Below are 6,016 nucleotides of genomic sequence, written 5' to 3' on the forward strand. Positions count from 1 at the left end.
GAGGCTCACCGAGTGCAACCACCTCACTGCCAACATAGGAAACGAAGGTCCTCTCCTCTCGCCCTCCAACACTTTGATCGTTCAGGTAGTAGGGACCGGGGGCTCCTGCCTGAAGCCCAGACCCAAGGTGGGAGTCTCCAACCTTCTCCCCGTGGGCCCGGCACCCTATAGGCGCAGTAAGATCCAAGCAGGCCCAGCTCCCGCACACCAGGCCCAAGCAAAGTGGTCTCAAAACTACAAAGCTACCAGCACCCCCACTTCTGTAGACTGGGACAGGTCAGATCACCCATGCAGTAGAGGGACCCAGGATGTGTACCAACCTGCCCCCCACCACCGTTAGTCTTGCTGAAACACCCACCTCAGTCCCAGGACTGATCACAAGCTCCCGGATCTGCAGAGTCAGGTATCGGGTATCAAGGTAGCAAAAGGTGACAGCGCGGTGGCCAGCAGTTGCACTAGGGTAGGATGGCATGCACGATCACCCCAGCACAGCCCCTCAACAGCCTCCCCCTCACACCTCTCACAGAGTCAGCCATGCAGCGGTCCACAAGTTCACTCACCCCCTAGACAATTATGGCAAGGTGCGTGACGGCAAAATCTCCACCGGCTTTCAGTCCCTGAGACGTAGGCCTCTGGCGCCGCCGTCCAGGGCCCTCTTGCCTCAGCGCCCAGTAGCAGGATACTGTGGTGCCAGGAACCGCAGCGGGGTCACAGCCCTCCGTGTGCCAGGATATCTGGATGTCCGCAATGCCAGGCCCCAACGGGAGCGCACACAAAAGGAGGGCAGAGGTGCGCACTTCAAGCGCCGGGCCGGGAACCAACACTAGGGCCCATAGATGTGCACACAAAGCTTCTCCTGAGCCGAGGTCTGCGCCAGACGCCCCCAAGCGCCGCGGAGAGGCTCAGATTTCCACAGGGAAAGTCAGACTATAAGGGAGAGCTCCGCTGGTCAATGCACAAGATGGCGGTCCCCGCCTCCAGTCCGCCGCCCTCTTCCCGGTTATCCCCCGCAGTCGCCTCCGGGGTTAGGAGCCCGCCAGCTCCACCAGCTCCACCAGCCAACAGTGCCGAGCCTCTCCGTCCCCCGGCAACCCAACACAGCAGGGCAGGGCACTGGAGGGCCGTTCAATGTCACCAGGCCACAATCACAAAATGGCGGGCAGCGATTCATCCGGAGCAACCCCAGGCGCAGCACGCCGAGCAGCCCACAGCTACATTGGAGTTTGTTCCTTTAAGTGGTGTGAAAGGTGGGTATTTGTATGTATTTTGAGATGGTAAGTATTATGAGGTGTTGTGCTCTGAAGATCTTGTTGTGCTGGTGTGTGTGATATGTTTTGCTTTTGAGGTGTAGTGAAAAGGGGTGCTGATGTATAGGTTTCATGCACTGGATTTGGTTGTGTAGTATTGTTCGTGAGAGGAGGTTGTGACGTAGAGGGGGTGGTGATGTGCTTATGAGTAGAGTGTAAGTTGTGTGTAGGAGGGAATGAAGTAGACGTGAGAGTGTTTATCTTAGACTGCTTTGTTTCAAGAGTTACAAAGTGTGGTGGTGTGCAGTGTTTGTGTTGTGTGTTAGTGTTATTATGGTGGAAGGGAGAGGAGGGTGTTTGATGGACAACTGATGGAAGGATCATTATATGTTTGTTATTGATAAAAGGTGGTCTGTAGGTGTAATTACAGCAGGGAGTGTGTGTCTGAATGGGATGTAGTTATGTACGGTGTTGATTGGCATTATGATAGTGATGTGTATTGGTTAGTGGATAGAGATGTGTACTGTTTGTGGGTGATGGTGGATAAGTATGGTAGTCAGGATAGTAGGGTGTGTAGATGTGGTTTGTTGGGTTGGTGGTGCAAGCTGGTACATTAATCTGTGCATAGTGTTGTGCGTGGTGTACATTTGGTGTGAGTGTGTTGCTCTGTTTGTGGATGTGGATGGTGTGGGCTGGGTATTTCTAAATGAGAAAAAGGGCAGCATTTCCCACCCTAGTCCTGAACTGGCTCAAACCGGCACAAACCGGTTCAAACTGGCACAAACCGGTTCAAACTGGCTCAAACCAGCTGGAATCCAGAACAGGCTCAAACCGGCTGGAATCCCAAACTGGCTCTAATCGGATCAAACAAGCTGGAATCCAGTACCACCTCAAACAGGTTCAAATCCGCTGGAATCATGAACCTGCTCAAACCGGTTCAAACCAGCTCGAATCCCGAACTGGCTCAAACAGGCTCAAACCGGCTGGAATCCTAAACCGGTTCAAATCGGCTCAAACCGGCTGGAATCCTGAACCGCTCAAACCGGCTGTTAGAACCGCATTAAACCGGTTCGAACTGGCTCAAACTGTCTCAAACCGGATCAAACCGCTTCAAACTGGCTCAAAACAGTTCAAACTGGCTCAAAACTGTTCACACTGGCTCAAAACGGTTCACACTGGCTCAGAACGGTTAAAACCGGTTCAAACTGGCTTAAACCGGTTCAAACTGGCTCAAACCGGTTAAAACTGGCTCAAACCGGTTAAAACTGGCTCAAACCGGTTAAAACCTGCTCCAGTTCAAACTGGGTCAAATCGGTTTAAACTCTCTCAAACCGGTTCAAACATGTTCAAACTGGCTCAATCCGGCTCAAACTGGCTCAAACTGGCTCAAACCGGTTCAAACTGGCTCAAACCGGTTAAAACTGGCTCAAACCAGCTCAAACTGGTTTAAACTCTCTCAAACCGGTTCACACCAGTTCAAACCAGCTCAAACAGGCTCAAACTGGTTCAAACTAGGTCAAACCGGCTCAAACAGGCTTAAACAGGCACAACCCGGCGCAAACCAGCTCAAATACTCAAACAGGCTTAAACAGGCTCACTGGCTCAATCCAGCTCAAATCGGCTCACAGGCTCAAACTGGATAAAATCGGCCCAAACAGGCTTAAACAGGCTTAAACCGGCTCAAACAGGCTCACTGGCTCAATCTGGCTCAATCCGGCTCAAACCGGGACAAACAGGCCTACAGGCTCGCTGTCTCAATCCGGCTCAAACCGCCTCGAACTGGCTCAAACCGGCTCAAACAGGCTAAAAATGGCTCAAACAGGCTCAAACTGGCACAAACAGGCTCAAACCGGCTCAAACTAGCTCAAACTAGCACAAACTGGCTTAAACTGGCTTAAACTGGCTTAAACAGGCTCAAACAGGCACTGCCCTTGTCCTCGCTTCCCTTAGCCTCGACATCCGGGCTGAGACACTCTAACCCTGGCCTCTTTTATAGCGCTAGTAATCAGGAGACCCCTTCAGCCAAAGGGAACCCTAGCCCTAACACTATCCAATCACAACACTAGCCTCAAAAATCTATAACAAATAGGAGACGAGGACCTTACAGCCAATATTAGCCCTAGTCCAAGCACCCAATCAGTTCAAAAACCCTAATCTCTACGTCCAATAAAGGCCCTAGCCCTACCAGTAGTCCCAAAACAAGTCCATGGAACCAATGGCATAGGTAGCCCTAGTCCCTACTTCCAATAGACAGCCTAACCCTACTCGAAGTCCCATACTTAATCCAGCAACCAATAACACCAGAAGCCCTAATCGCTACTTCCAATTAAAGGTCTAACCCTAGCCCTAGTCGCAAACTACTCCCAACGACCAATAAATAGGAAGCCCTAGTCCCTACTTACAATAGAAATCCTAACCCTAGTGTCAACCCTACAATGATTGAATCACAGACCCAGAAACCAATCCAAACCCTCAAATACCCAAAAATGAGGACATTAACCCTAATCCAATAGAAACACCAGACACAACCACCAATCAATGTAGACATGTACCAACCACTAGCAGACCATATAAGGTCCCAGCGACCTCAGACAAGGTTTGCTGACCAGGGAGTTGGAAGCTGCTTCTCCTGTTCAGAATCTCCTAGGAGACAGACAGGCTCAATCCACACTTTGGACTAACTTGAAATCTAACAATACTGTTTGAATAAAACTTTACTCCCTCTGCTGGCCAAAAAACGAAGTGCACAGGCACCAGTAAATACAGTTTAAACAGCTCACAGAAGCACCCTCGGATGTAGAAAATACCTGTTGGTGGGGAGGCAGGTGGGCTGGTTTCCCTGGCTTGTGAACACAAAATGGTGGCTGGGCGAGCACTGTTTTAACATACAGGTCTCAGCACAGAGCAAAGGAGAAATTTGGAGGGAAAATAGAGTTGTCACCAAGGAATGAGAGGGACAAACTACAGAGGTTGGAAATCAAATCCCACAATTCAACACGCTAAATGGAGGCATTCATGGGCAGGGAAAACCACAAGTTTAAAACACAACACAGGTGATAAAATATGCGATTTTAGGCAGGCTAAAACCACAATTTTACACTGTAACAACCACAGGCAAAGACAGTATACACAGAAAGTGAAAATCGTTTTTTAAACTACTTATTGTCTTGGGAAGAGACAGCACTAGTCTGTCTCCTTACTACTTCCTGGACTCTGCTCACTGAAATCTGGGGCACAGGTAGGCTGCAACTCACAAGATGGAGGAGAATGATTTGGGGTGCACCCATCAAGGCCTTAAGTGGCCTGGGCAGGTGTGAGTGCCTCCTATTATTCATGCACATATATTTATGCATGCATATATGTAACGCTGACATTAGCCAAAGGCTAGAGAGATTTACAGTAGACATGTGATGTTACATGTAAATTACAGAGAGATTGAAATTACCAAAAATAGTTACATGAGGTCGAGAATTACAAAATGGTAGATCATTACAAAAGAAGAAAATGTACAAGAAGTTTGAACACAAGAAATGTTTTTACAAGAGGTATATACAGCAGTGAAACAATGGTAGTGCAGTTTTCTGTGTCGAGGTTCGTTGAAATGACAGAATATCCTTGAAGGTAGCTCTTGGCACGAACCCCCCCTTTACAGGGTGAAATATATTTATAAATTGGTTGTACTCCTGCCATTACAAGGCATAACAACAGTGTGGTCTAGATACCACTATTGCTGAAATCACAACAGAACGAGCTGTGCCTACCAAGCAGGGTTGGATTGGGATATAAAATTGGCCCGGGTGCCCTAAAAAAAAGTGGCTCACGTTTGTCGACTGTCTTTTTTCAAACCACTACTTCATTGCTTTAAGTGTTATAAAAAGGAGGAGGATTCTTATAAAAGAGGCATGTTTTCTAAACGTTACTAAGATAAAAAAAATTCAAATGTTGCCAGGTCTATTTGTTTACGGATTTGTCACAATGATGAACCACACATGAATACAAGTGAGGCCACTTCTGCCCAGGCATCCTGCCCATGCTCAATCTGCATTAAATAATGGGAAGGCCCAGCGAGAGACTAGGAATGACACCTCCCTCCACCCCTTGGTGAAAGGGGGGTAATAGAGGCCCATCTGCCTACGGAAAGGCCGCCCAGGCCACTGCTGGGCCGCTGGCGGCATGTGAACTGCACAGACACAGCTCATACAGTCCACCATTTGGCCAAAACAGTGGATCTTAGATACCAGCCATCGCCTTTGCCCACCTTACCAATTTGACCCTGCTACCAAGAATGAATGTGCCCTTGTGTAATGCAACTAGTGCTAGTGTAAAGCACTTCGGTACCTTCGGGCTGAGTTTGCGCTTTATAAAACTGCAACAAAAAACTGCAGTAAGCATGAAAGGCATTTTAGTGATTGGAGGGCTGGGGCTAGCGCCTAAACAATAATTGCAGACTGGTTCAACTGACATTTCAGTGCAAGGGATGCTGGCACTTCAGGCGAACACCGACAGCAGTGCAGTTTTGATACCAGTAGTGCTAAACCCTTCGTAACTTGCTTTGCTCATATCCTCTTTGGAAGTCAGGCAGATATTCAATTACAATTTGCTCGCGGGCAAAGTAGCCAATCCGAAATTACACGTGTCTTTTAAACATTGGCTGGCCTACCAATTATCCAAACTTGAGCGATAGTGTCCTCTAGTGGATAACAGAATACACGTGACTAAATGAGAGGATAAAGTGGCTCAACTAGGCTCAAACTCAAACCGGCTTATAC

Source organism: Lissotriton vulgaris, chromosome 4_1, assembly GCF_964263255.1.
Source record: "Lissotriton vulgaris chromosome 4_1, aLisVul1.2, whole genome shotgun sequence".
Classification (NCBI taxonomy): Eukaryota; Metazoa; Chordata; class Amphibia; order Caudata; family Salamandridae; genus Lissotriton; species Lissotriton vulgaris.